This window comes from Mirounga leonina, unplaced genomic scaffold (genome assembly GCF_011800145.1).
Source record: "Mirounga leonina isolate KUSES-001 unplaced genomic scaffold, KU_Mleo_1.0 Mir_191, whole genome shotgun sequence".
In the NCBI taxonomy this organism is placed as follows: Eukaryota; Metazoa; Chordata; class Mammalia; order Carnivora; family Phocidae; genus Mirounga; species Mirounga leonina.
The window spans coordinates 11,240-20,721 of NW_023270484.1; the positions used below are offsets into that span (position 1 = coordinate 11,240).

Genomic DNA, 9,482 nt, shown 5'->3' on the forward strand with positions numbered 1-9,482 from the left:
GTTCCCCCTCTCGCTGTCTCTCTCTGTGTCAAATAATAAATAAAATCTTTAAAAAAAGAAAGGGGGCGCCTGGGTGGCTCGGTCGTTAAGCGTCTGCCTTCGGCTCAGGTCATGATCCCAGGGTCCTGGGATTGAGCCCTGCATCAGGCTCCCTGCTCGGCGGGAAGCCTGCTTCTCCCTCTCCCACCCCCCCGCTTGTGTTCCCTCTCTCGCTGTCTCTCTCTCTGTTGAATAAATAAATAAAATCTTAAAAATAAATAAATAAAAAATTAAAATAAAATAAGTCTCTTGCAGGCAGCATATGGATAGGTCTTACTTTTGTATCCCATCTGTCACCGTATGTCTTTTGATTGGAGGATTTTTCCATTTACATTCAAAGTAACTATAGGTAGGTATGTATTTGTTGTCATTTAAAAATATGGAGCTCTTCATGAATTCTGGTGTCATCCTTGGATAGGGGCATGCTAATCTTCTCTGTTTTTTCTAATTTTAGTGTATGTGTTGTCAAAGCAACCACTGTTTTGTTTCTTATATGTCTCATTTATTCCCTTCCTTAGTATATTGTATTTTAACATATATTGTATTTCTCTATATTACATATAGAATATAAAAATAGTATTTTTATATATATTTGCACACATGTTATATATTTACTTTGTATTTTTGGGTTTGCATTAGAGTTTGCAATATACATTTACAATTCATACAAATCTACTTTAAAATAATGCATTCCACGTCACAGGTATTGAAAATTCTTTAAAATAACAAAATTTCCTAATTCTTCCCTCTCATCTATAATACCAGTGTTCTCTTTCATTTCACTTATACATAAGCTTACATAATCAAATTTATTATTGCTATTATTATTTTGGCCAAACTGTCATCTGCTATATCAATTAAGAAAAATGAGTTATTTTACCCTCACTTATCCACTTCATATTACCTTCTAATGCTCTTTCTTTATGTAGATCTCAGTTTCAGAGACATTATTTTCCTTTTTTCTAAAAAACAAAATAAAACAAAACCCTTCTTTTAATAATTCTTGCAAGGTAGATCTACTGAGAACTACTTTCAATTTTTGTTTGAGAAAGTATTTTCCCTGTACTTTTGAAGAATTTCACATGTCACAAAATTCTAGGTTGGTGATACTTCCTTCTTGCTTGCATGGTTTCTGAGAAGATGAATGTAATTCTTATCTTACTCCTGTATAGGTAATTCTATCTTCTGGCTTCTTTCAAGTATTTTTATCTTTAAATTTTTGCAATTTGAATATAATGGGCCTAGAGGTAGGCTCAGAGCACTTTGGGATTTTTGGTCTGGTGTCTGGCATTAATGGGGGAGAGGTGCGCAAGTTATATCGTAATTATTTCAAATATTACTTCTGTTCCTTTTTTGTTTTTTCTTTTTCTGGTAATCCCATTACACCTATCCTATACCTTTGTACCTGTCCCAGCTTTTGGATATTTGGTTTTTTTTCTTTTCTTTTCTCTTCTTTTCTACTCTCATCTTGGTTTTCAATTTGGGAATTTCCATCATCAAATGCTCAAGCTCAGATATTCTTCCCAATCATGTACACCTAATGAATCCACCATAGACACACTTTATTTTATCTGTAATGTTTTTGACTTCTAGAATTTTTTCTTAGAATTTGTATCTGTTACATTATACATGTGTTCTTTTTCTTGACTTTTATCATAATGATCTTAGTATATTAATTACAGGTCTTTAAATTTCCTGGTCTGATAATACCAATATTCCAGCCTTATCTGATTGTGGTTTTAGTCTTTTCAAACTATGCTATTTGCCTTTTGGCTTGTCTTCTAAGTTTTTGTTGAAAGATGTACATATATATTAGCTAAAACTGCAGTAAGTGGCATTTTAAGTCATTTGGTGGTAAATTCTGTGGGGAGGACAAATATTCAATAGTTCTATGATGAAAATTCAATGTTTTGGTGAGCTTGTGCCCTGCATTGTTCACTCTGGTAATGCCTCTCATTTATCACCCTCCTCCCTGTTTCTTTTTAAGGATGGCATGGTTACAGGTGGTTGGAGTTGGGTATTTGCCTCCTTGGCATAGGTTAGGCTTTGATAAACTCCCAGCAGGTTAAGCTCTGGCAAAATAGTTTCTCCTGAACACAGACCTTATTAAGAACAGAATGTTGTGATGTATTTCAAAATGGTTATATTTCTGTGATATTCACCGAGGACCTTCTAGAATTCCTAAAAGTAATACAAAAGTTTGAGCTTCCCTCATAATTAAGTCCTTGCAAGGTTTGCGTTTTGTTTTGTTTTGTTTTTGTATTATTTGTTTCTTTGTTTGTTTGTTTAATTATTTTTTAACTCCGAGTTAAAAAATTAGCCTCCAGCAATTTTTCAACTATAGTGCAGTTTTTCCTACCCTAGCACTGGTTTCCAAAGTGGCTTGTTTTTGTGGGATTTACCCCAATAAGTTGTCATTTTCTCATACACCTGTCTCCAATGTTTTCAGTAGTAGACTGGCCTTGACCTTACCTCTCTGATGGATCTATGAAGCTGTGATGGTTTTTCAGTCTGTTCAGTTTTTTACTTGTTAGCATGAAGTGGTGAGTAGAAATTGCTCTTTTTGGAGATTGCGTATGAACAAAATACTTAAGTACAAACTCCTTGAATAGGTTAAAATAAGAGCCAACCATATATATATTAAGCTAATATTTAATGAATTTCCAGGAACATAAGTCTAAATCAGGGGTCAACCAAATACAGCCACATCCAACCCACCATCTGATTTTTCTAAGTAAAATAGTGCAATGAGGTCATGCTAATTTTTAAAAACCTATTGTGTGTGGTTGCTTTCACACTAACAACAGCAGAGTTGAGCAGATGTGACAGAGATCATTCATTTGCCCTGTCAAAGATAACAGGTATTTACAACTGACCCTTTAGAGACAAAAATCTGTTGACCCCTGATCTAAACTTTTAATGATATATAAGGAAATGAGTGTGGAAGGGATAAGAAATGAGAGAAAATTACCTTTTCATCTTTACACATTATTATCTTATATAAAGAAACATGATTTTGACCTTCCATGGCATTTAATTTTGCTATAATGTATCAGGTGATAGCATAAAAATCTCTCTAAGACAAGGCTGTACAGACTGGTGGAATGATTTGATTTTATATAAATACATATGTATGTATATATTTAAATACTATACATTTTTCATTGTTTTTGGCAAATTATTGAGAAAAGAAATTCATAAAGATTTTTAAACAGTAAAACTAAAGCCTTCTGAACTGCTGTTTATCAAATTCTACATCCTACTCAATTTTTAAAAAATTTATTTTTAAATTTTAAAATTTTTAAAAATTTTTGTACATAAAATATGCTAAATATTTTATCTATATAACACACTTTTAAACATTTTTCACACTAGAAAGGATACTTGACAAATGTCTCCACTATCACAGGTAGATCTGTGCTTAGAAAGTTGAAATGTGGGATAAAACTGGATATGCTCACTAAAAGAGAAAAACAGTATTATCCACACCACATAAACCACAGCATTATAAATTTTATCAACATTGAGCCAGACTTTCCAAAATATCAAATATTGTGCTAACCTCTTAAATTTGCTGACCAAAGCCCTATCTAAACATACACAGCCTGGCAATATTTAAAACAAACACATTTTGATTTAAAAACAAATGATTATTCTAGAACATGTAATGCACTCAGTGTGTACTATTTTGAAGTAGGAGTAAAAAAACTGACTGTATACCAATTATGACTACCAAATACAGAGAATAACTTTTAAAATATACCAGAATTTGCATCAGATAATTTCTATTCTTTCAAAGCAGCATAACCTTAAAATCACATCTACTCTAATTACATGCCACCCAACATCTTTCTGGCCCCAGTTATTTTCTTCATTCTTTAAACAGAATTAAGACTAGAGTATTTTTAAAGTCTTTTTTACTCTCGACTCCATAATCTGTGTGTGTTCAAACATTTAAAACTTCTCTCTTTCAATTATGTAGAATCCATAATACACATTTCTGAATTACTTTAATTGGTGACTTTTCAATAGTGCAATATTTAATATAGATAGTATTTAATAGAGTCACAGTGTCAAACTAACAAATATAGAGAATGATCTAAGTTGTATGCATGGAATAACTAAAAATAACATAAAAACTCAATTGTCTATCAAGTGATGAACAGAAAAAAAAATACTGCATATGTATATAATGTAATGTTATTTAGCTGTAAAAAAAAAAGAATTATGCATGTTAAAACATGAATGAACCTTGAAAACATACTAAGTAAGAGAGGTCTAACACAGAAGATTAAACACTATATAATTTCTTTCATATGACTAATGCAGAATAGGCAAATCTGTAGAGAGAGAAAGTGATTAGTGGCTGACAGGGATCCAGGGGACAGGGAAAAATGCAGGATGATTGGTTAATGAGTATGAGCTTTCTTTTTGAATTGTACATGTTAAATGGGTGAATTGTATGACATATAAGTGTGTGTGTATGTGTACACATATATATGTTGTATTTCAATAAAGCTCTTATTATAAAGCAACACAGAAAATCTTAATACAACCAAATGAATTAGATTATATGATCTTTGCACGGTGTTGTGTGATAAGCACAGGCAGCACTGACCTCAGATCTCAGCTGCCACCCATCAGTGATCTCATTATCAGTAGGCAGCATCACCCTCAGTCTGTCATCTGCAAAATGTTGATAATAAATGAATGTTCACATGAATTCCTCAGTTAATGTTTTCAAGCATTAGGGAATGAGCACAGCTCCAGCTATTAGTGAGTGAGTCACAATAACTAACTTCCTGCCATTCCACACTCATCATCAATGCTGAATGAAGTGCAACCAGATAAGTCAATGTAATATTTGAAGAGGTCCTGAAATAGTGATCACTTTCTTTGTGCAATAAAGGTGAAGTAAAGAAGACAGTTTATGAGTTGGCAGTACTATGGTGATATACTTAAGAGGCACAGCTCACTTCGAGAGTCAGAGTTTCCATTGGTGAAACTTTAACAATATTTATAGAGAGCCCAACACAGGGCATGTACAGTTAACATCCCAAAATAGACTGAATACAGATTTTATCATCAAGGTTTGTAGAACCTAGTTTTAGCCATGGCTAGCAAAGCAGTTATCCTGTTGGAAGAGATACTTAAAATTTTTAAAAGTCAATTTAAGAGCACCTGGGTGGCTCAGTCAGTTGAGCATCCACCTTCAGCTCAGCTCATGATCCCAGGGTCCTGGGATGGAGCCCTGCATTGGGCTCCCTGCTCAGCAGGGAGCCTGCTTCTCCCTCTCCCTCTGTCTGCCCCCCTCATGCTCTCTCTTGCTCTCTCTCTCAAATAAATAAATCTTAAAAAAAATAAAATAAAAGTCAATTAAAAAAAAAAGATTATATGATCTTCACCCATGTGGAGAAATTGTATACTTAAGACAATCATGCTACGACTGTTATAATTATACTGACCCAGTTTTGAAATTATATTTATATAAAATTCATTTGTTATGCATAAATTATTTTGTTGTCTATTTGTTTAATCCTGTTCTGTAATCCATTCTGTTCTTGCCATTATTGTGGGCAATAAATAAATAAATCTAGTAAATAGCAATTATTTGATTCAGCATAGGTCTAGCTTTCCCTTGGCAGGGATGGGCTTCAACTGCATCTGTCTTTATAAACTCAGATTTTTTTTCTACTCTTTAAATTTCACTTAATGCTTATTAAGAACAAGTTAAGATGGCGATAACTGATCAAATTTGTTATAAGTAGAAGTAATGGAAGGATTTGCATTGAATTTCTACCATTGAAAATATATATGATAATGATTTTCTGAGAGTCTACCACAATACCTACCTGTGTAGTGAAGATGCAGTGGATGTCCTATGTACAATGTATCAATTTGGGGTGGATGTTTCACCTTTATTAAGTGAGTGTGAATTTCCAAAGAAGGCAGTATACAGAAACTTGAACCTTTTTCACAATCTTTATTGGTTCTACAGACTTGGTTGGCCTCAACTGCTTTCCAGACAGGTAGACAGGTATGGTATAAACAAGATATTAGTTCATTAAAAGTGGTTTGCATAGATGAATTGATACAGATGTGAAATGTGGTATAAATAGATTTACAATGGAATATCAGCAATGAAAGAAAATGAGATCTTTCCATTGCAACAACATGATGGATCTAGAGGGTATAATGCTACATGGATGGAGTCAGACAAAGAACAACAAATACCATATGATTTCACTTATATGTGAAACAAATGAAAAAAACAAACAAACACATGAACAAATAAATAAAAACAGCAGGAACAGATTCATAAATATAGAAAACAAATGAATGGTTGTCAGAGAGGCGGTAGGTGGGGGAATGGTGAAATAGATAAAGAGGGTCAATAGGTGAAATAGATAAAGGAGGTTAATAGGTATAAATTTCCATTTGTAAAGGATGGATCATGGGGATAAAAAATGCAATATTGTTGTAGAGTGACACATTATTTACATGTGCTGAAGCTACTCCAAGTCATTTTTCTTCAATATATTTCATGTCATTTAACATATTAGGAATGTAGCTTATACAAAAGAAAAGACAGTTAGCTCCAAGTAAAATCTGACCAAATGAGATGTTAACACTATAAAATTTTAAGGAGTATCAAAGAAATGTATGTAATATGGGGATTTTAACAAATGATATAAAGCAAATATAGTAAAAGGGGAAAGTTATCACATACTCTCTTTAAATTCTTACTTGCAATAATTGTATGCAAACTAACTGATCCATGGATAACTTACCAAACCTTTATTAAAATTATTATTGTAGGAAAAGCACACATTTGTGAGGCTGTGATTGGTACAACATTCAGTGGAACCATCTAGCTGTTTGTAAGCTAAAGAGAAATAAAGACCAAGAAAGAGTTGGTCTATTAGACTCTGTTCCACAGAAGTACATTTTTAATAACAATTTTGCTTTCAAGGCAAAAATTCTAGAATAAGTAAAATGGCATATGAATTCAGAAGGAACTATATAGAGTTCAGTTTGATGCTTTTTGTTATAGTCTGAAAAAAGATATATTCAATTTTTAATCAAGAATAATACTATCTTCACATAAACTAGAAGATCTCAGTAGGATTCATAGTAATACCTCTTTTTGGTTGACTAATGAACTACGTTTATGTGCCATATATATTATGTATATACCAGTGAACCAACATTATTGCAAGCATAAATTACATTTTATGCCTTATCAGTAACTATTTTTAAAAATTAATACCAATTAATTTGGGACTTTTTGGACACTATAGCATTTTAAATAATAAATCTGATAATGCTGATAACACTTGGTTCATATTGATACCACTGAGCAAGATGCATATGCAGTTATAGAAGTTAAGCATATACCAAATAAATGAAGGAAATCATGTACAGAAAAAAAATAGGAAATGACAGGGACTGTGATGAATCAAATAGCACCACACCCTTCTCTAAGGGGTTCAACTTGCAGCCCAATATTGCTAGATTTTCCTGAAAAGAAGCTAGCAGTGTGGACTTACATGTGAACCATTAACTTCTAACATTGACAACCAATTAAGAGCAAATACAGGCAAACCAAAAATATCTGTTAATACTGGATTTGATATTTAGACTTCATTATACTGGATATCTGGGCTAGGATTCTTTCTATGGTAATAATTACAATAAAATTCATAGTTATTCTCTCCCTGGCAAGATTAAGTGCATACTTAATTTTCCACTAAAATTTTCTGCTTAAGATTTACTATTTTAAGTTTCCATGTGAGAACTACACCTGATATTTTTTTCTGTTGACCTTTATTGTTTAAAAAGTTGTGGTTTTGAGGGGCACCTCAGTGGCTCCGTCAGTTAAGCATCTGCCTTTGGCTCATGTCATGATCCCAGGGTCCTAAGATTGAGCCCCAAATTGGACTCTGCAGGGAGTCTGCTTCTCCCTCTTCCTCTGCCCCTCATGCTCTTGCTATCCCTCTCTTTTTCAAATAAATAAATAAAATCTTAAAGAAAATAAATAAAAAGTTGTGGTTTTGAAAAAATATATATAATTCCAGAACCTTTTCTACATAATCCCGTAAAGCTGTTTTTGTGACTCAGTTCTTTTTTTTTTTTTAGTTTTTTAAATTTTATTTTATTATGTGATGTTAGTCACCATACAATACATCATTAGTTTTTGATGTAGTGATCCATGATTCATTGTCTGTGACTTAATTCTTAACCTACAAAATGGGGATGCTACAGATTATATTTATAATACATATCTAGCAATCACAGAGGTTAATTCAATTCGACTTTCTATCAATCATAGGAAGCCAGTCCATTTCAAGACTGAAATGGGAGGCTCGGGAGGCATAATATAGGATTAGTTCATAGGGTCTAAGAAATCAGAATTAAAACCCATAGATAATCCCTGTCTAGAAGACAATTAGAAAATTTTAAGTTGAGAGCAGTTCCACTACAAGAAGTATCAGTACACATTCTGAGAGTACCTTATGATACATACATCTGAATGTATCTTATACATTCCATCTGTATGGAATTCCATATTAATTGAACATGAATATCTTCAATTGGATTACAGACCCCAAGTTTGGGCATATTATCCTTCATTGGGTATATTATCATTCATAAGAAAGAAATACTAAAACCACTCTAGATGTATATAAAATGTCACTATTCCATACCTGTCCTAGTTAGCTGGATTGCTAAAACAAAATGCCACAAACTGGATGGCTTAGGCAGAAGAAATTTATTTTCTCAGAGGTCTGGGTCTGGAAATATGAGATTAGAGTGCCAGCATATTTGTGTTCTGGAGACTGATCTTCCTGTCTTACTGATGGCAACCTTCTTGCTGTGTCCCGACAAAAAGTAGGTTCTAGTCTCTCTTCCTCTTCTTATAAAGACACAATTTTATCAGATTAGGCCCGATCTTTATGTCTTCTTCTAATCTTTGTTACTTTCTTTAGGTCATATGGCCAAATATTGTCACATTGAGGGTTAGCCCTTCAACATATGGACTGAAGGGATACAATCTAGTCTGTAATACTCTTGTTGTTTTTTTAATGTCCACAGCCCCATTGGCTAAGCCTATCATTAAAATCAATCTGGCATGTATGTCACATGATTTTATAGTCACTATGAGTCCTCACATGTATTGATTAATGAGCTACTTTAGCTTTTGTAACTCAAGACAGGAAGTATAAGAAAATGATAAAAGACTCAAAGTGTGAAATAATGGATTATTTTTCTTAAAGAATATGCTTTGAGTTGTATACTGACTTTCTGTCTTCTGAAAGGCTTTGGAAGATGTTAACGAGCCCTCAAAAAGGGGGAATTTTCACTAACATTGTAACTTCTGAGAATCAAGTTCACCTACTAAATAATTTAACATCATTAAGAGTGACATAAGCAGATTCACC

General features: G+C 33.1%; 1 non-coding gene across 1 annotated transcript; it reads right to left on the reverse strand.

Annotated features, from left to right (window-relative positions):
* Positions 1-412: 412 nt before the first annotated feature.
* On the reverse strand, positions 413-517 carry LOC118023938. The gene has a single exon (XR_004682943.1). It is a non-coding gene; the product is annotated as a U6 spliceosomal RNA (small nuclear RNA).
* Positions 518-9,482: the final 8,965 nt, after the last annotated feature.